The 26,473-nt window shown below is 41.9% G+C and overlaps 1 protein-coding gene and 1 pseudogene across 1 annotated transcript in view; one reads left to right on the top strand and one right to left on the bottom strand.

Annotated features, from left to right (window-relative positions):
- LOC124777870 (dehydrogenase/reductase SDR family member 11-like) overlaps positions 1-26,473 on the top strand; it is a 141,577-nt gene that overhangs the window by 6,650 nt on the left and 108,454 nt on the right. The window lies entirely within an intron of this gene.
- LOC124778933 lies at positions 6,381-6,498 on the bottom strand (annotated as a pseudogene).

Here is a 26,473-nt window from a genome sequence, read left to right as displayed (position 1 = left end):
CCAGTAGGGGAGAGTGTTCTAGCATAGAACGAGTTTCAGACTTTCGCCTCTAGCCAGTTGCCTAACAGAGGTTTAATGTATTTAATAGTTTCATTTGTAAATTATAGCATTCATTATACGTGAGCTGCAATATTTGTCTAAAATTACAAAAATTACTCCAAAAAAGTAAGTCTTTTCTTATAAAAAAAGTTCCAAGATACGACTTGGTCATACATGTAGAAGCAAATACACACATCAAGAAAAGTTTTCCATCACCTCGGTTCCGAGAGTTTCTGGAATCTGTACAGAAACTTAGAATAATGATCACCATTAACATCATTTCCACCCTTTTTATTGCTCGTGAAAACCACACATTGCATGTTGTACCACCATACAGCGAGACCTTCAGAGGTGGTGGTCGAGATTGCTGTACACACCCAGTAGCATGTCCTCTTGCATTGATGCATGTCTGTATTCGTCGTGGCATACTATCCAACAAGTTCATCAAGGCACTGTTGGTCCAGATTGTCCCACTCCTAACAGCGATTGGGCGTAGATTCCTCAGAGTGGTTGGTGGGTCACGTCGTCCATAAATAGCCCTTTCCAATATATCCCGGACATGTTCGATAGGGTTCATGTCTGGAGAACATGCTGGCCAATCTAGTCGAGCGATGTCGTTATCTTGAAGGAAGTCATTCACAAGACGATCATTATGGGGACCCGAGTTGTCCATGAAGGCGAATGCCTCACCGGTATACTGCCGATATTGTTGCACTATCGGTCGGAGGATGGCATTCACGTATCGTACAGCCATTACGGCGCCTTCCATGACCACCAGCGCCGTACGTCGGCCCCACGTAATGCCATCCCAAAACAGCAGGGAACCTCCACCTTGGTGCACTCGCTGGACAGATTGTCTCCAGACACGTCTCCGACGATTGTCTGGTTGAAGGCATATGTGACACTCAGTGAAGAGAACGTGATGCCAATCCTGAGCGTTCCATTCGGCAAGTTGTTGGGCCCATCTGTACCGCGCTGCATTGTGTCGTGGTTGCAAAGATGGACCTCGCCATGGACGTCGGCAGTGAAGTTGCGCATCATGCAGCCTATTGCGCACAGTATGAGTCGTACCACGACGTCCTGTGGCTGCACGAAAAGCATTATTCAACATGGTGACGTTGCTGTCAGGGTTCCTTCGAGCCATAATCGTTAGGTAGCGGTCGTCCTCTGCAGTTGTAGCCATTGGGAGGCCTGAGCAAGGCATGCCATAAACAGTTCCTGTCTCTCTGTATCTCCTCCATGTCCGAACAACATCGCTTTGGTTCACTCGAGGCGCCTGGACACTTTCCTTGTTGAGAACCCTTCCTGACACAAAGTAACAATGCGGATGCGACCGAACCGCGGTATTGGCCGTCTGGGGATGGTTGAACTAAACAAAAGCCGCGTACCACCTTACTGGTGAAATGACTGGAACTAATTGGCTGTCGGACCCCCCTCCGTCTAATAGGCGCTGCTCTTGCATAGTTGTTTCCATCTTTGGGCGGGTTTAGTGACATCTCTGAACAGTCAAAGAGACTGTGTCTGTGATAGAATACCCACAGGCAACGTCTTCAGGAGTTCTGGGAACAGGGGTGATGCAAAACCTTTTTTGATATGCATATTTTACTGAAATTTAAAGGTGTTACAGTCGTGGAAATTTGGTCAGTAGCTTAGGGCAGAGTGGGGGAATTTAGCGTGCCTAAGGCATTTTGACTATCATATTTATTCTGTAATAGCTAGAGGCGTCAATTTTCGTATATTATTAGCCAAATATGTTTCCTGTAACATATCTTGAAACCATAAATATAAAGCATTACGTTTCAGAGAAAGAAACTGATGATTATGACTCCCTACATGCGTCAGTTTACCCAATATACCAGTTAAAATGACGCAGTAAATGGGGTAAAATCAAAACTATGAACAAGATAGTTTACAAGAAGAAAATAGCGAAAATATTAGCTTAATTAACTGTGGAAAAGATAGAAAACAGTAATAATAATTTTCTTATAAAATAGCAACAGAAGAGGACCTGAGTACAAGCGTATTCTGTAATTACAATTATATTAATACCTTCGGTTGCTGACGGGCGTTGATATATCAACGGGGACAGGTGAAAATGTGTGCCTCGACTGGAACCCGGGATCTCCTGCTTACATCTCAGATTTTCTATCCATCTGTGCCACCGAGGGCACAGAGAATAGAGCGACTGCAGGGACTATCTCACACACGCCTTCGGTCTCTTTCTATACAACTAACGCTTCTTGAGGCAGGAGTCACAGTTATAGTTTTCGAGACTGTCCCACCCACTTAATTGAGAATGACACCAAAAAGCACAACAAATGCATGAGTACAATTCCTCGTTATCTTTGCCGAATCCACCACATACTACGCACAGATCTTTGCCTCTGGTACGTTGTGTTGGATGGCGCTCTCCCTTACAGAAGTCCCATTTATGAACAGCATTAACGGCATTTCTTAATTCACCTGCAGTCCCAGAAGCTCTCTATTTTACGGATGTACGTCCTCTGCATCGGAACAGAGAAACACATCCCCATAAAAATAACGTATTATGTTATTTTGGGCGCCATTAAACATAGATTAACGTATGTAATTTAGTTTCTATCTTCATTGGTTTGAAACTGAAGTGGGATAAAAAGACGCTCTCGGTGTCTGTGTGTCAAATTAGCCCCGACAAGCATGGCCTTTGTAAAATTATAGTTCCACTTTCGCGATTTGTTTAAGAGAAATAATACTTACATAATCGTGAGTGTTAATGACCAGAGATCGGCATAACAACAAAAACTTGTTTTTAACACAATAGGAAATAGCGTCTCTCTTAGTGTGGTGTGCGCACTGTAAGACCTTCAGTACACACGCCATCAGATTATTTGACTTGTCGCTCTAACGAAGTAGGCGAGTGTCAGCAATATGTCTCGTGGTCTTATCGTGGCGTGTTTATCTTCTGCCGTTAGGTCAGACGATAGAAATGCCACTTGCACACTTAGAGTAGCAGATTGATGGTGACCAACTTTAGACAGAACTTGATTAATTTTCACCCACATTTATTAAAATAGTAACAAGCATAAACCTTACATAACTTGATTCTGGATGCTATTTACAATTGACAATCTGAAGTTCCTTTGGTCTTGGTACGTTAGTCTTATTCTCACATATCTCTGATACTTGACAAGTGCTATGTACAGGAATACGAAATCTTCTTAGATGCAGACTGAAACTTGACTATAGACTGGTACAGACTAAATGCAGACTGGTACAGACTGGTGCAGACAAATGCAGACTCGTACAGACTAATGCAGACTGACTGATCGGAGGTCTGTACACTCGTTATAATACCTCGTGCATTCAGGTATCACTGTGCGAGTGTGATCTGTGAGGAGAAAAGGTTCTACATTAGCAGCAATCTCATTGGCTGCGTTACATATTATTACGCGGATTGGCTGAAGCAGAATTTGGTCCGTCTCTAAGGCAGCGCCATCTCGTAGTGCGGAGATGGACGAGCGCTGCGCCTGCGCTGCTGTGCTTAGAGAGGCGCGCTCTAGTGGGAAAGCTGTGTATGCGCTGACTACGCGGAACTATGTACACAACACTTAGAAACTAGAGATCAAATGCTAGAAGAAACAAAGACAAAACAAACTATGCTTCTTGCACCGATGACTGGGAGGTTCCCGCGTTCTGTACGCTTATTCGTATAGATGGGCACCAAATGGCAGCACCGGTCACAGAAGACTAGCACTCACAGTTGAAGATATATTGTGAAGTGTTGGCAAATGTGCCAACACCTTGTAGATAGAGGCGGCCTAAATGCACGCTATCTAACGCGGACGGGCGTGAATTCTGGAACAGGATGAATAGTGAATGCTAATAAGAAAAGTATGCAGCTCCTCGAATACTTAACTTTATTCTATCCTTGTGGTACATCGCTCTTGATAATACAAAAAAGACTATCTTCAGATACGGTTAATGGCGCCTTGCTAGGTCGTAGCCATGGACTTAGCTGAAGGCTATTCTAACTGTCTCTCGGCAAATGAGAGAAAGGCTTCTTCAGTGTAGTCGCTAGCAAAGTCGTCGTACAACTGGGACGAGTGCTATCCCGTATCTCGAGACCTGCCTTGTGGTGGCGCTCGGTCTGCGATCACACAGTGGCGACACGCCCGTCCGACATGTACTAAATGGACCGCGGCCAATTTAAGCTACCACCTAGCAAGTGTGGTGTCTGGCGGTGACACCACATATTGAGGTACAGTACATCATTTTACCCACTGTGGCAAATTCTCCCAGTCTCCCCTATCGGTTACATCATTACTCTACCGCCCATCTATAGTAAATGTAATCAAGTTAAATATAAGTACGACGGCTATTCGGAAAGTAACGTCCGATCGACAGTGAAATGGAGCAACAGTGAAAATCCGATAGAACTTTGCAGAGATGTGTTGGACATTGTCTCTAGTACGCCTGTCATCGCGTCATGTCGCTCTTTTCAGTTCTGAGTGCACAGTGATCACGTAAAGATGCCTAGAAAATAGTGTCACCCGCCAAGTATGGGTGCCTGCCGAGAGATTTCGCCTGATTTCATGCAACTCGCACAACGTAACTGTCATACAGTTCCTTCTTCGTGACAATCTCGGCCGCACACAGCAGGGACAATGAGAACGCTCCTGCACCATTTTCCATCGGAAATGTTTGATTACCCAGCATACAGCCCGGATTTGGCTCCCTCGGATTTTCATCTCTTCTGATATGAACCGCTGGCTATGAAGACAATATTTTGACACAGACAACAAGCAGCAAACCAGAGTAGAGAATTGACAGAAAGCACAGGTGGCTACCTTCTATGACGAGGGTATTTGAAAATTGGTACAGTGCTGCAACATATGTTTCAGTCGGAGTGGCGACTATGTAGAGAAGTAGGTGGAAGGTGCAGCTTATTGTTGCAAATAAAATATTTGTGATTTTCACTGTGGTTTCGTTTGCGCGGCCGTTCGGAATTTACTTTCCGTATAACCCACGTATTATCAAAAACCAGTTTAAATACATTTTGATATAAAAGCTATTGGAAACTAACATAACTTTCCATTATCAGTACAGGTAAAATCATTAAGAAATTAAAGAAACTGGGTTCATTAGCAAACATCACGTGTTCCATGGCAGCAGACCTTCTTCCGTTTCGAGATACAAGATGATGCAAAGTCAACGAAGTATGGCTTAGCAGTCCACATGCTACATATGTATAACCAGTTTTAAAATTAGGTGGCATTTTAGTAACCATATACTTCAGCAGCTCTGACGAAACCGAACGACAGATCCATCGGATACCTGTTAAATGGCTCTGACCACTATGGGACTTAACTACTGTGGTCATCAGTCCCCTAGAACTTAGAACTACTTAAACGTAACTAACCTAAGGACATCACACACATCCATGCCCGAGGCAGGATTCGAACCTGCGACCGTAGCAGGATACCTGTTATTGTGCCACTAACATGCAGCTACCATTGTTAGCAAAGTGGTTATCGCCAGGTGTGACCATGCATCGTTTTCCTTTCAATTCTTTTTCCGAGGAGGATGGGAAGGCTGCTAGCTTGTTGATGTACAGAATATCTAATAATAAATCAATACTTAGATATACAGCTCTAAAACCGTCAGTATACTTACAACGTGCAACCGATATTTTTATAGGCAGGTACGTCGATATCTAATCCGTCTGTATTTCCATATATCGATATCATTTTTCGGATTATCGAGACCCTGTAATGACACTTTCCTCAAGATAGATATATCGGATTCCCGGTATATCTAGAAACATCAACAGTCCTATATCGATGTGCGCTTGCCGACTTCGGCGTGGTGCTGCGATATTTGACGACGACACAATAACGACTTTGCCGCACATATTCCACATGCAACGACCACACTGCAGGTGTGTAGGAACTTAGGCGTGAATCCGGCAAAGTCTATGTGGGGGAACCCGGAGACCCATTAGCACTCGCGTTTCGGAGCATGAACGTTTTACGTACGACTGCGACAGAACAAGTCAGCTGTAGCAGAACACAGCTAAGAATGTGGCCGTCTTGTCAATTTTCAAGAATTTCGGATGTTTGTGCGGCAACTGTAGAAACAGCAACTGAAAATAAGAGAAAAAGCACTCCGTCTACAGGCCACAAGTCGCCCATCGGGACCATCCGACCGCCGTGTCATCCTCAGCCGAGGATGTGGATAGGAGGGGCGTGTGGCCAGCTCACCGCTCTCCCAGTCGTTATAATGGTTTCCTTTGACCGGAGCCGCTACTATTCGGCCGAGTAGCTCCTCAATTGGCATCAAGAGGCTGAATGCACCCCGAAAAATGGCAACAGCGCATAGTAGCCCAGATGGTCACCCATCAAAGTACCGGCCACGCCCGACAGCGCTTAACTTCGGTGATCTGGTGGCAACCGGTGTATCCACTGCGGCAAGGCCGTTGCCGAAAATAAGAGAGCCTAGTGATATAATTAACCGCTCTAACAGCATGAATAGGGAGGACAGCTCCAAGTTACCTGCAGACTGGCCGCCAACGATTCGAGCCCAGCGGATATCCGGCCGGCGGCAGTACAAAAGGTGACTGCGAGGGAACTGCCGTGTGGCCTTAACGTTTCGCTGCAGTAAAGCATCCTCCCCTGCATGCAGGCTGTCGATTTGCTATTGCCTTCTAATAACCAAAGGAGTTGCCCACCAATCACTTACCACAGAGGCACAGGCAACAGACAGCCGATACGCTAACTTCTGCAATTACCTACTGAGCTGCATTCTAGTCAACCATCAGGGTAGCACATGCAATAGCATACTGTACAACCACCACTCCATAACAGTCCCTTCAAATTGTCCAGAGACATTTCAGATATATAACATCGGTAGTCTACGGGTAAGTGAAAATGAAGTATACAATGGAAGACATTCATCAATACACAGCAGTAAAACGGCCTGAAGACGACCGCACAAAGTCCATCGGAACGTCAGCAATTTCAGTAGCTACAACGACGAGGAGCAGTACTCTACTTTATTTTATCCAAAACACTTTTTTACTTCAATCAGTGGAACAACCACCAGCATATTAGGACTGAAAAAAATATGAACATTCTCAAAGTTCATAAATGCAAACGACATATACTGTATCGTGAAAACACATACGTCAAAAAAAAGTTTTGCATCATCCCGGTTCCCAGAACTTCTTCAGATAGACGTTGACTGTGGATATTGTATCACAGACACAGTCCGTTTGACTGTTCAGAGATGTCACTGAACCCGCCCAAAGATGTAAACAACGATGTATGAGCAGCGCCTATTAGACGGAAGGGGTCCGACAGCCGAACAATTCCAGTTATTCCACCAGGAAGGAGGTACAAGGCTCGTGTTGTCTGTAGTTCAACCATGCGTAAACGGTCAATACCGCGGTCCGATCGCGTCCGCATTCTTACTTTGTGCCGGGAAGGTCTCTGAACGAGGGAAGTGTTCAGGCGTTTCGGAGTGAACCAAAGCAATGTTGTACAGACAATGAGGAGATACAGAGAGACAGGATCTGTCGATGACATGCCTCTCTCAGGCCGTCCAAGGGTTACTACTGCAGTGGATGTCCGCTACCTAAGGATTATGGCTCGGTGGAAGCCTGATAGCAACGCCACCACTTTGAAAAAAGATTTTCGTGCTGCCACAGTACGTCCTGTTATGACTCAAACTGTGCGCAATAGGCTGCACGGTGCTTAACTTCACTCTCGACGTCCATGGCGAGCTCCATCTTTGCAAACACGACACTATGCAGCGCGGTGCAGATGGGCCCAGCAACATGCCGAATGGACCGCTCAGGATTGGCATCACGTTCTCTTCACCGATGAGTCTCGCATATGCCTTCAACAGACATTCGTCGGAGATGTGTTTGGAGACAACCCGGTCAGCCTAAACGACCTAGACACAGTTCCCAGCGAGTGCAGCAAGGTGGATGTTCCCTGATGTTTTGGGGTGGCATTGTGTGGGGCCGACGTACGTCGCTGGTGGTCATGGAAGGCGCCGTAACGGTTGTACGATACGTGAATGCCATCGTCCGGCCGATGGCGCAACCATATCGACAGCACATCGGCGAGGCATTCGTCTTCATGGACGACAATTCGCGCCCACCTCGTGCACATATTGTGAATGACTTCCTTCAGATAACGGCATCGCTCGACTAGAGTGGCCAGCATGTTCTTCAGACATGACGCTATCGAACATGCGTGGGATAGGTTGAAAAGGGCTGTTTATGGACGACAAACAATTCAGCGCCTAATTTCCAAAAATTTGACGAATTGTCATGTTTCAGATTTCAAAATTTCGTAGTACTTGGAAACTACGCACTGCACGTCCTATAAGGAAAATACACGTACAGTGAGGTAGCAACATAATTAGCTTGGCAAATTAACAACAGTTAAATGCCGAATGTTATTTAAGATTTTATTCATATATTGTTCGTTCTCTGCTTCTAATTCACTTTAGATGTTCTCATTCAGTTGTCTTAATATTGGTCCCACTGCAGCATCCTAACGGACTCGCTTATCACGTATACTGATATGGATATGCTGTCTGTTCGTTCTGAAATGTACGAAAGAACAGACACCATTGACGACCTGCAGCCGTCTAGAACGAAATTAGAATTATATTAATACCTTCAGCTGATAACAGGCGTTGACATATATCAACGGCTGCAGGTGAAAATGTGTGCCCCGACCGGGACATGAACCAGGGATTTCCTGCTTACATGGCAGACGCTCTATCCATCTGACCCACCGAGGACACAGAGTATAGAGTAACTGCAGGGACTATCTCGCGCACGCCTCCCGCGAGACCCACATTCTCACCTTGTATGTCCACACACTGCATTCGTAGTGTCGCACCCCAACACACTCATTACTCGTGGAAGATATTCTTAGCAAGTCCCGTAAGAGTTCGGGTAATATGTGTGCATCCGCACAGAAGAAGAAGGTCATGTCCGGTGTCGCCAGAACTACATAAGTAGATATTTCTCTGCTCCAACTTCGAGTGTTGTCGAAGTGTTGTATCAGCTTTCCAGTATCCTCGTCATAGAAAGCAGCCACCTGTGCTTTCGGTCAGTCTGCAGTCGGTGGTCTACAGTCTGCAGCTCGCTGTCTGTGGAAAAATTTTGTCTTCATAGCCAGCGGTTCTTGTGAGCAGAGATGAGACTCAGGGGGAGCCAATTACGGACTGTATTGTGGGTCATCAAACACTTCTCATCGGAAACGCTGCAGGAGCGTCTTCATTGCCCCTGCAGTGTGCGGCCGAGAAATGACCTGAAGGAGGAACTGCTCGACAGTTGTGTTATGTGGGCTGCGTGACATAGGCGAAATCACTAACCCGGCCATCATATTTCGCGGGAGGCGCTATTCCCTGCGCATCTTTACGTGCTCACTGTTGACTCAAAACTGAAAATAGCGACGCGACACGATCGACAGGCATACTAGAGACACTGTCCAACACATCTGTGCAGAGCTTTACCGGATTTTTCCGGAAGTTTCCATTTCGCGACCGATCGGAACTTACTTTCTCGACAACCCTCGTACTTAGCCAAATATCGGTGCCTCGAACTAGCACAGAGAGATCATCATTGAACTACACTTTGCATGCAGAGTAAACAAAATAATCATGTTGAGGTTGAAGCTCTTTTTTTCATGTTTGCTTTGCTTGTTTTCGGATGAGGGTCAGCCTTTAGCAAAACACAATTTTGTTTTATATCCCAAACATGTTAACCTGAAATTGCAGCATCATCAACGGGCTTTTATTTTATGGCTTTTTACCACATGGTGTCGTTTCTCTGAGGCATTACGTTTTTATAGTGTCTGTTTTCTTTCACAGTTTGTCATTTTTTTCACAGTAAACAATGAAATAGTGACAGTGACAGCACAATAAGCGGAACTTCACAGTGAAGAAGATGAGGAAAAAAGAAAACATGATAAACTTGGAAAGAAAAAAGGCACTATAAAAACTTAATCCCTCAGGAAGACCACACCATGCGGTAAAAATCCATAAAATAAAAGCCCACTGATGACGCTGCACTTGCAGTGAAACGTCTTTGGGATACAAAACAAAATTGTGTTTTCGTAAAGTTGGACCCCATCCAAACACATATGTAGAGTGATACTTCCTGGCAGATTAAAACTGTGTACCGGACCGAGACTCGAACTCGGGACCTTTGCCTTTCGCGGGCAAGTGCTCTACCAACTGAGCTTCCCAAGCACGACTCACGCCCCCTCCTCACACATTTACTTCCGCCAGTACCTCGTCTCCTACCTTCCAAACTTTACAGAAGCTCTCCTGCGAACCATAGATATGTAATCAAAATTAAAGGACCATTGCTCACTTATATAACATCGATAATCTGAAAGAAAAGGAATATGTTTCTATGACTAAATAACACAGTCTAATGCCAGAACCCACGACACAGGAAAGATTGCGCAACAGAATTCACTTGCCACTCCAGATACCGAATGCCTATCATTCTGGATGCCAAAGAAATGGCTCCCCATTGAAATAGGGAAGGACCTGGTTGCTATGTCAAAATTCGATCGCACTGCGTATTTTTGACTCATCTCCTAGTCTTTGCTCTTTGCTAAACTTGCCCATGAAATTGGGTTGGCAATAGTTCTGTCTTGCTCTTACATTTGCGACTGCTCCATTTAACGATTCAGACTTCCAGTAGACTCACATTAGAAGCAAAGAGAAGAAAACATAAGGATTAGAAAGGATGTGTACTGATGAGTAAATGAACAAGTTGCCCTATTCCTTTGCCGTGGGGCATTGGTACACTGACCAGTTAAATACACAGCAGGAGAGTTAACGTTGCTCGTATGCTAGTTTAACGAAATCGTCGAAATGAATGGAATTGATTTGAAATTTCGTTAAAGAAGAATAATAAATTTTATCTTTTGCTTTTAAGTTAATTTTCTTTCGTGCGAACTTTGTTGTAGAACCACTCTCTTATTTTCGTGTGGTAATAAAAATTTTTACTTTCTTAAGAATTACGTACATTTAAAGAAAAAATAATATTTACGTGAACTCATATGAACTGGTTAAGAATATTAGGTTGAGAATTGAGTCCTTTAAATCATTCGGCCTTGGCATACACTTTCCAGATGCAGTGGGTTTTTCTTTTGTTAAATATTTTTACTGAATTTTATCCCGGCACTAGCCATAGAACACAAGATTACCTCTATTAGCAGAAAATGTTTTAATTATTGCCAAGCCGACATTTATCACTGATCAAACCTACTTCATTACACATTTAAGATATTTTGAAAGAACCAAACTGTTTAAATTTCAATGTTAACTAACATTAACTATCCGCCTACGAATGCACAAACGTATAATTAATTCAAATTTTATCAGCCACAGGATCTCTGAAAAAGAAGAACAATTTCTTAATTCACTATTGATTTTTATGCATCTGTTCCCAATTTACGGGTTTGATAATTTTTTTTAAATATGCCGCCGCTGCTATATTTAGATCAAACAGTAGTACAACTCACATTAATTCGTAACGCATCGTCTAATGGCGGCTAAGTCCAGACCGATACAAAAGAGGTCTACACATTCGTAAAAAACTCTTTCACAGTGTCCTACCGCAATGACTTCTGAACAGAGAAGACCAAAGAATACATAATGCATTGTGCTTAAATAGTATTGCTGACTATTAACATTTCTTTTCAAATTGACGATATTATTCTCTTCTGGCAACATTTTATATCTCTGCTATCGCAAATACTGACACATTTTACAATCACATAATAAATACAGAAAAATTCCTATCCTAAATACAGAGAAATATTACAACAAAAAATATAAGGAGAATAACAAATGTCTTTTACACCACATTCAGTAATATTTTTGTTCAATAATTACGATATATACAACCTGCCCAGAGCGGCGTATATGGTACAAATAAACTCTTGTTCTTTAATAACATGAGTTTGCCAGGGAACGTTACATTGCCCCCTGGCAGCATTTGGCAAAGAGTTTTTACACTTTGACACAATGGTGCCAGTAACGTTCTTTACACTTGTATATTTTACGGAATGGCTCTTTTATTTAGTCCCAGGGTTATATAAGTTCATGGCTCCCCCATTTGGGCGTAGGCAAACAGGAAACTTGGGCAAAACTGTGCCGGAGCCCAGCCATCCCAGTTGGTTCATGGTCAATATTGTCTCTTTAGCAGTTATTCATTTGAATTAAATTAGCAGTTCGTCACAAACGGTTACACAATTACACAATATCACAGTCACATACAGTTCAACGAAAGTTTTTGTGTGTGACACTATTATTCTTGTGATACACTACAAGGTCACTTGTCCTAGGATATATCTCTTACGGACATACATAGTAAATGTTCAATGTTTATCGAAATGAAGTCATTGACATGTTATTCAGTTTATGTGAACATTTCAAAAAAATCAATAATGCTGTATTTGGTGAGCGGTGCGGAGTGATTGTTGAGCGGCGCTCGGCGCGGCGCGCTGACTCCGTGTAGGTCACCGCCCCCGGCGTTGACAGCTACGGCGCGGAGGGGCGTGGCTGTCTGTCTGGTCTGCTACGGGCTGCTGCGGCCGCTGCATAGCTGATGTAGCCGGATGCGCGTTGGATATCCGCTCGCCCGTGCGACGTCTTCTTGCAGTGCTCCAGGAAACATGCAACAAGTTCAGAAACAGTGTACTATCCTTATAGGCATTTTTCCTGCTGTGGGAATGAACGCACACAGTTAGTGGCAGTTATTACTCAGTAGGCCTTCACTAGTCTGGTTTGCACAATGTTTCGTTGTCACAGTAACACGTTTTATGGGCATACAATATTTTTCACCATGTCATGACTTGTCATTAGTCACACGCAAGTTTTCACCTTAGGACAAAATGTATCTCTGTAGTCAATGCGCTCTCCTAGCGTCCCTTGACACACAAAGAGTTAAAGTTTGACACTAGCTTGATCCACCGTCCGTTATCGGTTCACTGTTCGTGTCGTGCTAGTTCCTTGTCCACTTGCACACACGGCGATGATACAGTTTTTTTATTACTTATACTCAACTATTCCGTGACGTATTGCTGCAGGTTTAACAGTCACTGTCTGTCTCTGCCGCACAATACTGCACTTTTTGTTTAAGTTCCTTTATTTTTATTTACAATGTCCGCTGTGCAATTTTTTTTTTGTAATAGCACATTCGTAACTCTTTACCAAGGTGTGATAATTGCGTACATGGTAACAAATATTCAAAATTTGGTATTAGTTTGCCCAAAAGTCATCTATATTCGTGTTCGAGTAGATTTTATTTGTGCATTCCAGCCGGATTCAAGCATATTGTTCAATAACTCCTTTGAACTCATGTCACACTTTACTATCAACGTCCTACGTAACTACAGTGTAGTCTCTGTAGGCAAAAATTGACTTGGACTGTATCTGGCTAGCTCTTTTTTACTGTTTGAATCTGCACATGCTTCAATTGAAGCTTCTTTGTGCGTAACTTTGCACTACTTAAATTTGCTACAAGTTTGCCTCCCGTGGTGCCCTCGGGTCACTACTGGGTGCATTATTTTCTCTAATAACATTGGTTAGATAATAAAGTTCTCAGGGCCTCATATTATTGATATTATTCTGGGTTCGAATCTGTCAATCTGACAACTACACATATATACATACATACACATAATAGAAAAGATTGTGCCAAGAAATATTTCAAATTTGGGCACATAGAAAATTATGTAGTACACTAACTAATCATTACTAACATGTTCTTTTTGATTGAACTCTGTCACAGCTTAACACTACAAATAATTGCACTAATCAGATTATCTGTGCAAACATTTAGAGCATGTTCTAGATAACACAAATTAAAAGAGTACATAACACAAATATCCATACACATGAGAAAGTCAATCATATTCTTATAACTAAACACTTCTACACTAGTACATTATCTCTAAAGATCACACATCATTAATGTTCATTATTTACAAAAGAATGATGTCCACATAGGACTATTAGTCTTTTACTGTAGGAATGCTTTTACATCCTTACGCGGATACAGTCCCCGTACTCTCCCTGAGTAGGGATCTGCTAAGAGATAGCTACACTCATGTGGCACACTTACTACTCTAAAAGGTCCATTGTACACCAATTGCCACTTGCTATTCTGTTTCAAGGATGCCGAGGACTTAGGATGATTGCGTAAGAGTACCAAGTCCCCAACACTAAATTTTTTGTTATTCGTCACATGTCGATTATATTTTTCTTTCCTTTTCTGAGCGCACCTGGTAAGGTTGCACCCTGCTTTTCTTATCTTCTCTTCCTTAGGCTCAGGAATGACTGGGACCTTAGGCAAAGGTGCCAGCCACTCATTCAAAACTCTATTATTATTCATTATAATCTCGTTTGGTGGATACCCCGTAGAAGCATGCGGGGTTGCGTTGTGAACTTCTACAAACTTAGGTATCAGATCTGGCCATCTTGTGTGTTTATATGCAATGTATAACCTGAAAAATTTATTTAACACTCCAAATGTTCTCTCTACTAAACTTGCTTGTGGGTGAAAACGGGAAATTAGTATATGCTTTATATCTTGTTCATATAAATAGTTTTTCCAGGTATGGCCTGTAAAATAGGAAGCATTATCTGATATTATCGCTTCAGGCTTACCCACTTGTGTAAAATATTCCTTCCCTAACCATTTAACTATTCCACGAGCAGTGGCTGATTTAAGGCAGTATATTTTTAAATATTTAGAGAAAAGGTCATACACCGCTAAAATGTACTTCAATCCACCCCTGGCTCGTGGGTAGGGTCCTGCTATGTCTATAGATACTAACTGAAGTGGTCGATGAGGCACTATAGGATGCAGTTCAAACCTTGTGGACTTATTTTGAAACTTAGCTTTTTGGCACAGAGGACAAGTCCTGATAATGGTGCGAGTCTGCTGGCTTATCCCCTTAAAATAACAGAATTTGGACAAAATCCTTATTGTCTTGCCTATCCCAGCGTGACCCCATGCTAAATGCGTGTGCCACACTACAGCTGGGATAGCCTGTTGTGGTATACACACGACTCCATGGTCATTTGATACACCTGTTTTATAATACAGAATATTATCTACTATTTTGAAATTCTGAACACTTTTAAGATTGGTTCCTTCTTTAATTTTACTAATGATATCTCGCCAGATCGGATCAGTTTCCTGCAATATAGACATATTTTTACACATATGTAAAAAGTCCCTCCTATGTACCTTATCTTGTACTAATAGTATTCGATATTCCTCCGATTGTTCCAAAATATTTGACATTGAGGATTGCCCTAGTGGAAGCCTCGACAAGGCGTCTGCTACAACATTATCTTGTCCTTTTAGGTACATGATTTTAATTTTATATTCCTGTAATGCTAACCTCCATCTTAGCAAGCGGGTATGGTATAATTTGCAAGTCATTAAATAGCTCAGAGCCTGGTGGTCACTGAATACTTTGACTTCTTTACCATAGATGTAATAGTTAAATTTCTTTACCGCCCAAACCACTGCAAGAGCCTCTAATTCGGTAGCGGAATATGCTCTCTCGCAGCTGTTTAGTGTGCGGCTGGCAAATCCGATTACATTGATTGTTGTGGGGTCGTTGCTCCTGTCCCACTGAAATAAACACGCGCCCAGACCGTATGAACACGAATCTGTCGCTATACAAAAATCTTTTGTCATGTCTGGGTGTCGCAGTATGTTTGCGTTCACCAAGGCATTTTTGATAGCGTCAAATGCGCGTTGACATTCTTCTGTCCACACCCAGTGCGCATTTTTACGGAACAGGCTCAATAAAGATTCGTTATTCATTAATTGGTTGGGAACAAACCGTCTAAAAAAAAGATGCTAGACCTATAAATGCTTTGAGCTGTTTCTTAGTTCTCGGACTAGGAAACCCACGAATTACATCAAGTTTTTTGCTGTCAGGCTTGATGCCTTGTGGTGTTATTATGTGACCTAGAAATTTAATCTGATTACGTCCAAATTTGGATTTATCAAGATTCGCTGTTACTCCCGCTTGCTTAAACCTTTCTAAGACTTTACTCAGTAGTTCTACGTGCTCCTCCCAGGTGGCAGTGGCAATCAGTAGATCGTCTACATACACTGTTACCCTTTGCAGCAAATCCGGACCTAAAACCGCGTCGAGGGCTGTTATGAAAACTCCTGCACTTACATTTAAGCCGAAAGGTAGTACCCTAAATTGGTAGCTCCTTCCCCCAAATATAAATGCAGTATATTTCCTCGACTCGGGTGTGAGCAGGATTTGACAGAATGAACTTCTCATATCAATAGATGTCAAATATTGCACTCCATGAAATTTTTGAATTTGCTCATCAAGATTTTCCGGATGAGTCCTAACGGGTACAATAATTTCATTTATGTCTCTCGCATCTAGTACTAACCGTACCTGTCCGTCTGCTTTTGCTACCGCCACCAAAGGACTACTATAAGGGGACAAAGACGGTTCTATTATTCCCCACTCGATTAGTTTTCTTATTTCTTTAGCTACTATTTCCTTCTTGGACCAAGGAATGGAGTATGAGGCTCGACAGTAAGTTTTGTGAGGCTTCACCTCGATATTGTACTGATATCCCTTAACAATTCCTGGTCGTTCTGAAAATACGTCTGCATAATTAGATAATAACTGTACCAAATCCTGCTGTTGCACAGAGTTCACATTTTCGGACTGTGATACTTTGTTCACAAGTGCGTCCACATTTGCTTTTAATTGATCACCTTATACGTCAGGATAATAGAGATTCTGTCCTAGACAATGATTGTCTAAATGTAGTATCGACTGATTCCTACACTTTATGTTAATAGCATTACAATTAGGTACAGGTACCTCTTCAGATCTGAGCATGGACAATTCTATTCTCCTACCAGCATTCATCAAACTTAATTTTCCCCGAGAAAGGTCGATTATTGCGTCCCTTTCTCTTAAAAAATCTACCCCCAAAATGCAGGCTACCTTTAAACCCTTTACTACCAGGAATGAGCACGCTATGGCTTCATCCCCTAAATACATCTCTACCCGCACTTGGAGTTTAATTATTTGTCGCTGTGCACTTATGGCTCCAGTGACTTTACAATTATTCACGGGAAAAGTCAGCATACGCCTTTCCTTCCCCAGTACTTTGAATAAGTCCATACTCATAACACTGACAGTAGCACCTGTATCTACGACCGCTTGCACATCAATATTGTTAATTTTGATCTCTATTATCGCTTGTACTTTGTCTTTGTGCTCCTTTATGCACGTGGATGGTTCAGTTATTAATTCATCTCCCATCTGTACCCCGTCATTATACCTAAGGATACAGATTTTGTTCGGTGTTTTGTTCTGTGTCGGGCTGCTCTCACTCCAAACCTCAGCCGACGATGGAGAGCGTATCTCGGCTGCATCTAGTTTGTTGAATTATTGCTAGTGGATGGGCGTGGCTGCTCTGTGTCACTGACCTCCACTATGTGCACGTTGTGTTGCGTCGGCCGCCACGGTTGCGCAATTGGCGCATTTTGTGGTGGCGGTCGGTTATTGTCATATCTATCACTGTTTTGCCGGTCCGGACTGGGCCTCTGGTTCTGCGGCCAAGTTCGGTTTGCATCATTATAAGTATTAGTGTTGCTCGGCCCCCTGGCATTTTTCGATCTACTATTGCTTGGTGGGCCTGTTTCATACCGGTCATCGAACCTCCTTTTCCGGTCATTATTCACCGGCGGACTATTGCCGTTCCGGTCTCTACCTCTATTTCCGTTTTGTGCATACTCTTGTCTCCTATTATTACCTCCGCCGTTTCCATTACTTGGTGGAGGCGTGTTATTTCTACCACTTCTATAACCATTTCCGTTACTTCTAGCCTGTTCAGAGGCTGCCTTAACGTCCTCCTGAATCAGGTCAATTGAGTCCAGAACAGACAAGAAATGTTCCATATCATTTTCGGGCACGTGTATAAGTTTTTCCTTTACATGTATCGGCAAGTGTGATTTCAAAAGTCTGATCAGATCCCGGGATGAAATCTGTTCGTCCCAGTAACGGGTCTTATTGATGTACTTCTCGAAATATTTTCGCAAATTGCCTAGTCGTGGAGAATACGGCTCTGGATTATATACCTCCTTCCGTAATCTCTCCTGGATACATGTTGACCAATATTTGGCCAATAATGCTTTTTCAAATTGCTCATATGTATCGCAACTATCAGCTGCTTCGGTTGCCCATAATGCAGCATCTCCTTGTATGTAAGACATAACGAACTGTATTTTCTGGGTATGACTCCAAACGCTAGGCAAAATGTTTCTAAATCCCTTGATAAACACTACAGGGTGAACAGATTTCTTCTCCGTCGTAAAGATCTGAAACTGTCGGTTCCTAATCAAGCTTTCTTCAATCACTACTTTGGAATGACATTTATTTGTTTCGCTTACATTGGTTGCCTGTTCTGTCTCGCAGTTGCAATTTTTTACTGCAGTATTTATATGCCTATCATTGTTGGATCTGGCTGGCGTGACATACGCCCGTGCCTCGTCATGCCGCAAGCTAAGCTCCATCTCGACAAGACGACGGTCCACACTCCGCTGCCACAGCGGAATGTCTTTGTGTACTATCTTTTTTAGATCCTGCACATCCGCACTTGAGCCCACATCTCTGGCCTCAATTGCGGTGTGCACTTTCTGATCTATTTCTTTTATGACTTCATTTTCTACTTTGTGCACTTGTTCGATCACTTTGTTCTCAATTACTTGAGTTGTGTCAATTTCTAGTTGTTCGACCCTATTAGTCAGGACACTGATTTCCTCTACGATAGTTGGCGTTAGCCACTTGAACACTATCTATTCTTTCGCTTAATTCTTGCACCGTTTTGGGTATGGTTTCATATTTTTGTTTCAAACTAACAATCTCACTTTGCATAACTTCTAAAGTTTACATCAACTGCACGTCCCTCTCATGCAGGCGTCGGTCACGCTCTGCTTTTTTAGCATCACGTTCTCTATCGCGCTCTGCTTGTTTGGCATCACGTTCTTTATCGCGCTCTGCTTGTTTAGCATCACGTTCTCTATCACGCTCTGCTTGCACACGTACAAATTCAGCTTGGAAATTGAGCATGCGCTCGAACATAACTCTTAATGATTGCACTTCTGACACCTCACCACTCTCTGGTCCGTGTCCAGTGCTTGCGGATGGCACAGTATTTCCGCTATCAACTGAATCACTGGGTGGCAATGGCAACATTTCTTGCCCTTCTGCCCCCAGATTTTCACATTGTACTTCCTGAACTACGTCACTAACATTACTTTGTGTCCCACTTTCTAACTCAGCATCACTACTTACTGACTGTTGCTCATTATCCATGTTGATATCTTTCTGACTACGCAATCTAACCATAGTAAACAAAAGAAATAAAATCTGAACTAAATATCCTAACACTCAGGTTTCACTGACATAATCACACAAGAAATGGACATTAACTAATACACACTTACTATATACTACAATGACTAACTACCTAAATGTCCTGTTATTTTAAAACAAAGCACTAACAACAAGCACACCACTAATGGCCCGAGAACACTGCACTGAGGCTACTGTACTACCCACAGGACAACTACACTGTAGCTTTACCTTTTGGTCATCTATCTTGGGTGCAGCTGCCCCCTGATATTGTGGTAGGTAATTAATTTTTCGAAATATTGAGCTCTCTTCTTCAGCTTGCCTCTGGGTACATAGTGTTCTCATGCAAAAAATCATACACAGGTATTACCACACAATATTGTTTATGCAATACATACAATACATAGAAAAATTATTAAATGTTCTGCAACAAAGCTCGACTATATTAATTCCCTAGTTATCTCACGGGTATTTAATGGCCACTGCATATTCGAGCCCCACGTTGGGCGCCAATTTAACGAAATCGTCGAAATGAATGGAATTGATTTGAAATTTCGTTAAAGAAGAATAATAAATTTTATCTTTTGCTTTTAAGTTAATTTTCTTTCGTGCGAACTTTGTTGTAGAACCACTCTCTTATTTTCGTGTGGTAATAAAAATTTTTACTTTCTTAAGAATTACGTACATTTAAAGAAAAAATAATATTTACGTGAACTCATATGAACTGGTTAAGAATATTAGGTTGAGAATTGAGTCCTTTAAATCATTCGGCCTTGGCATACACTTTCCAGATGCAGTGGGTTTTTTTTTTGTTAAATATTTTTACTGAATTTTATCCCGGCACTAGCCATAGAACACAAGATTACCTCTATTAGCACAAAATGTTTTAATTATTGCCAAGCCGACATTTATCACTGATCAAACCTACTTCATTACACATTTAAGATATTTTGAAAGAACCAAACTGTTTAAATTTCAATGTTAACTAACAATAATTATCCGCCTACGAATGCACAAACGTATAATTAATTCAAATTTTATCAGCCACAGGATCTCTGAAAAAGAAGAACAATTTCTTAATTCACTGTTGATTTTTATGCATCTGTTCCCGATTTACGGGTTTGATAATTTTTTTTAAATATGCCGCCGCTGCTATTGTTGGTCGCGGCACAGCCCAGCAACACCGCTAAAAAATGCTGAAAAATTCTTAAAGAAATTTTATAGATGACGTGGGCAAGCTAATTTACATAAATAATTCACACATTTGATAAATTCTGATATATTTAGATCAAACAGTAGTACAACTCACATTAATTCGTAACGCATCGTCTAATGGCGGCTAAGTCCAGACCGAGACAAAAGAAGTCTACACATTCGTAAAAAAACTCTTTCACAGTGTCCTACCGCAATGACTGCTGAACAGAGAAGACCAAAGAATACATAATGCATTGTGCTTAAATAGTATTGCTGACTATTAACATTTCTTTTCAAATTGACGATATTATTCTCTTCTGGCAACATTTTATATCTCTGCTACCGCAAATACTGACACATTTTACAATCACATAATAAATACAGAAAAATTCCTATCCTAAATACAGAGAAATATTACAACAAAAAATATAAGGAGAATAACAAATGTCTTTTACACCACATTCAGTAATATTTTTGTTCAATAATTACGATATATACAACCTGCCCAGAGCGGCGTATATGGTACAAATAAACTCTTGTTCTTTAATAACATGAGTTTGCCAGGGAACGTTACACTAGGTACATCAAAATGACAGTAATGAAACGATATATAAGGTCCCGTTTCAATGTCTAGATTGCAAACGATTGCATTAAATTTGATAACAAGTTCAGGTTGTTCGTACAATAGTCCTCAGATCTGAAGAAACAAGCACAAACAGAAAATTGCTTTGGGTAAATTGACTTCAATTGTCTTCAAGAATATACATATTTCAAGGTAAAGTAAGGTACAAAATGGAATGACGTACTAATCAGGGAAAGATGTAATGTCAATGTATAGTGACCACATCGACTGCATACCTAGGAACTACATAAAAAATAAATTGTTTGTTTTATCCACTTCACAGTAAGGGTAGGCCTCATCGCCTGCGTATCTTCTTATTACGTAAGGAAGGAAACGCAGAATTCAGATGAAGAGACAAAGAATATGCAAAAGAGATAAAGAATAAAAAAATAAAAGAACCCTTTCATTACAGACAATGAAATAAAACAGGATGAATGTTATAAGTTATAACAAGCAAAGAACGTGAATAATAACAAAAAAGAAACCAACACACCATGTTTAATAAAATTGCACTTGAGTATAGAATTTTTACACAGAAAACCGGTAAGATACTACAGACAACTATGCAAAGTAGCCAGATTTGTCTGGGGCCTATTAAGCTTTATGCAGACTAACAGCTGTGTGTGCTTGCGAAGGCAAATAGACAAAAGCCAGGTAAACTGGCACGTGGCGTGCAGGTATGCACGGTTACAAAACGTATTACATAAAAGGGACGTTATTATAGAATTAAAGTGTAAGAGAAAGAACGACGAACAAGAACAAAATGGCAAACGTGCATGACAGTCTAGCATCAAAAATGTAGTGATGAAGCCACGACCTCTTACGGCAGAACAGTTGCTAACAGAGGGCGATATTTCGAAAAACGAGTTTGAAAAGAACGGCACACCTGGCGAATGTTGTACCATTAACAGTCATTACTAGGGTAAGCCAATTACTATATTTTTGTTTGTTTTGGTAGTACTGCCGTTTTACGTTGATGACGTGTTGTTGTTGTGGTCTTCAGTCCTGAGACTGGTTTGATGCAGCTCTCCATGCTACTCTATCCTGTGCAAGCTTCTTGATATCCCAGTACGTACTGCAGCCTACATCCTTCTGAATCTGCTTAATATATTCAGCTCTTGGTCTCCATCTACGATTTTTACCCTCCACGCTGCCCTCCAATACTAAATTTGTGATCCCTTGATGCCTCATCTCATGTCCTACCAACCGATTGCTTCTTCTAGTCAAGTTGTGCCACAAACTCCTCTTCTCCCCAATCCTATTCAGTGCCTCCTCATTAGTTATGTGATCTACCCATCTAATCTTCAGCATTCTTCTGTAGCACCAGATTTCGAAAGCGTCTATTCTCTTCTTGCCCCAACTAGTTATCGTCCATGTTTCACTTCCATACATGGCTACACTCCATACAAATACATTCAGAAACGATTTCCTGACACTTAAATCTATAGCCGATGTTAAAAAATTTCTCTTCTTCAGAAAGGCTTTCCTTTCCATTGACAATCTACATTTTATATGCTCTCTACTTCGACCATCATCAGTTATTTTGCTCCCCAAATAGCAAAACTCCTTTACTACTGTAAGTGTCCCATTTCCTAATCTAATTCCCTCAGCATCACCCGACTTAATTCGACAACATTCCATTATCCTCGTTTTGCTTTTGTTGATGTTCATCTTATATCCTTCTTTTAAAACACTGTCCATTCCGTTCAACTGCTCTTCCAAGGCCTTTGCCGTCTCTGAGAGAATTACAATGTCATCGGCGAACCTCAAAGTTTTTATTTCTTCTCCATGGATTTTAATACCTACTCCGAATTTTTCTTTTGTTTCCTTTACTGCTTGCTCAATATACAGATTGAACAACATCGGGGAGAGGTTACAACCCTGTCTCACTTCCTTCCCAATCACTGCTTCCCTTTCATGTCCCTCGACTCTTATAACTGCCATCTGGTTTCTGTACAAATTGTTAATAGCCTTTCGCTCCCTGTGTTTTACTCCTGCCACCTTCAGAATTTGAAAGAGAGTATTCCAAACATTGTCAAAAGCTTTCTCTAAGTCTACAAATGCTAGAAACCTTTTCTTAATCTAGCTTCTAAAATAAGTCGTAGGGTCAGTATTGCCTCACGTGTTCCCATATTTCTACGGAATCCAAACTGATCTTCCCCGAGGTCGGCTTCTATCAGTTTTTCCATTCGTCTGTAAAGAATTCGCGTTAGTATTTTTCAGCTGTGACTTATTAAACTGATAGTTCGGTAATTTTCACATCTGTTAATACCTGCTTTCTTTGGGATTGGAATTATTATATTCTTCTTGAAGTCTGACAGTATTTCGCCGGTTTCATACATTTTGCTCACCAGATTGTAGAGTTTTGTCAGGACTGGCTCTCCCAAAGCTGTCAGTAGTTCTAATGGAATGTTGTCTACTCCCGGGGCCTTGTTTCGACTCAGGTCTTTCAGTGTACTGTCAAACTCTTCACGCAGTACCATATCTCCCATTTCGTCTTCATCTACATCCTCTTCCATTTCCATAATATTGTCCTCAAGAACATCGCCCTTGTATAGACCCTCTATATACTCCTTCCACCTTTCTGCTTTCCCTTCTTTGCTTAGAACTGGTTTCCATCTGAGCTCTTGATGTTCATACAAGTGGTTCTCTTATCTCCAAAGGTCTCTTTACTTTTCCTGTAGTTAGTATCTATCTTACCTCCAATGAGATAAGCCTCTACATCCTTACATTTGTCCTCTAGCCATTCCTGCTTAGCCATTTTGCACTTCCTGTTGATCTCATTTTTCATGCGTTTGTATTCCTTTTTGCCTGCTTCATTTACTGAATTTTTATATTTTCTCCTTTCATCAATTAAATTCAATATTTCTTCTGTCACCCAAGGATTTCTATTAGCCCTCGTCTTTTTACCTACTTGATCCTCTGCTGCCTTCACTACTTCATCCCTCAAAGCTACCCATTCTTCTTCTACTGTATTTCTTTCCCCCATTCTTGTCAATTGTTCCCTTATGCTCTCCCTGAAACTCTGTACAATCTCTGGTTTAGTCAGTTTATCCAGGTCCCATCTCCTTAAATTCCCACCTTTTTGCAGTTTCTTCAGTTTTAATCTACAGTTCATAACCAATGGATTGTGGTCAGAGTCCACATCTGCCCCTGAAAATGTCTTACAATTTAAAACCTGGTTTCTAAATCTCTGTTTTACCATTATATAATCTATCTGATACCTTTTAGTATCTCCGGGATTCTTCCATGTATACAACCTTCTTTTATGATTCTTGAACCAAGTGTTAGCTATGATTAAGTTATGCTCTGTGCAAAATTCCACCAGGCGGCTTCCTATTTCATTTATTACCCCCAATCCACATTCACCTACTACGTTTCCTTCTCTCCCTTTTCCTACTACCGAATTCCAGTCACCCATGACTATTAAATTTTAGTCTTCCTTCACTATCTGAATAATTTCTTTTATTTCATCATACATTTCTTCAGTTTCTTCGTCATCTGCAGAGCTAGTTGCCATATAGACTTGTACTACCGTCGTAGGCGTGGGCTTCGTGTCTATCTTGGCCACAACAATGCGTTAGCTTTGCTGTTTGTAGTAGCTTACCCGCATTCCTATTGTTTTATTCATTATTAAACCTACTCCTGCATTACCCCTATTTGGTTTTGTATTTATAACCCTGTATTCACCTGACCAAAAGTCTTGTTCCTCCTGCCATCGAACTTCACTAATTCCCTCTATATCCAACTTTAACCTATCCATTTCCCTTTTTAAATTTTCTAACCTACCTGCCCGATTAAGGGATCTGACATTCCACGCTCCGATCCGTAGATCATCAGTTTTCTTTCTCCTGATAACGACGTCCTCCTGAGTAGTCCCCGCCAGGAGATCCGAATGGGGGACTATTTTACCTCCGGAATATTTTACCCAAGAGGTCGCCATCACCATTTATCCATACAGTAAAACTGCATGCCCTCGGGAAAAATTACGGCCGTAGTTTCCCCTTGCTTCCAGCCGTTCGCAGCACCAGCACAGCAAGGTCGTTTTGGTTAGTGTTACAAGGCCAGATCAATCAATCATCCAGACTGTTGCCCCTGCAACTACTGATAAGGCTGCTGCCCCTCTTCAGGAACCATACGTTTGTCTGGCTTCTCAACAGATACCCCTCCGTTGTGGTTGCACCTACGGTACGGCCATCTGTATCGCTGAGGCACGCAAGCCTCCCCACCAACGGCAAGGTCTATGGTTCATGGGGTGGGGGGGGGGGGGTAGGGGGGGGGTTGATGACGTATGCATTGTTTATTTGTTGCTATAACTTTGCAATTTTCAAGCTGCTGGGTTAGTTTCGTTATCGCTGCCGTGCTGTTAATCATGGCTGCTCCACTGTCTATTTGCACCAAAGAAGAGTAACGCTCAGTGATCCGTTTTTTTGTGGTCGGAAGGCGTATCAGGGGCCGAAATTTGTCGAAGACTTTCGGTACAGTACGCGAACTGCGTTTTGCCACAACGGAGTGTCTACGAATAAATTGAAAAATTCCGAAATGGTCGCTCAAGTGTTACGCACGATGAAGGAGCCGGACGACCGTTTACCGCCACAAATGAAGAAACGATTGAGCGTTCACGTGAAATGATTCTCTTAGACAGACGGTTATCTATTGACGAAGTGGCACACCGTCTGCAAATTAGTCACGATTCTGCCTACGAAATCATCTACAACAGACTTGGGTTTCATAAAATTTGAGCAATATGGGTCCCAAAACAACTCACACAGTTGCATAAACAAACGCGCTTGGACATCTGCAAAAACATTTTGATCGCTATGGCAACGAAGGGGACAACTTCTTAGACAGGATCATTACTGGTAACAAAACATGGATCCATCATTACGAGCCGGTTTTTTGGGACGCACAACGTCCAGTACTGGAACATTATGGGGAAAGGGGCATAACACTAAACAGTGTACTTACAGTGAGATGCCCACTGCCAGGCTAAAGCCTGCAATTTGAAGCAAACGCCGAGGATTGCTGCCAAAAGGTGATGCGTTGTTGCACGACAATGCCCGTCCGCATACTGCTGCCCACACTGCTGAAACGTTCCAGAAACTCAAATCTGAAGTACTGGATCATCCTCCATATAGTCCCTATGTTGCCCCTTCTGACCATCACTTATTTGGTC

The sequence above is a fragment of the Schistocerca piceifrons genome, chromosome 2 (assembly GCF_021461385.2).
Source record: "Schistocerca piceifrons isolate TAMUIC-IGC-003096 chromosome 2, iqSchPice1.1, whole genome shotgun sequence".
Taxonomy (NCBI): domain Eukaryota; kingdom Metazoa; phylum Arthropoda; class Insecta; order Orthoptera; family Acrididae; genus Schistocerca; species Schistocerca piceifrons.
The sequence above is the reverse complement of the archived record's forward strand: the minus strand, read 5'-3'. Positions and strand labels throughout refer to the sequence as shown.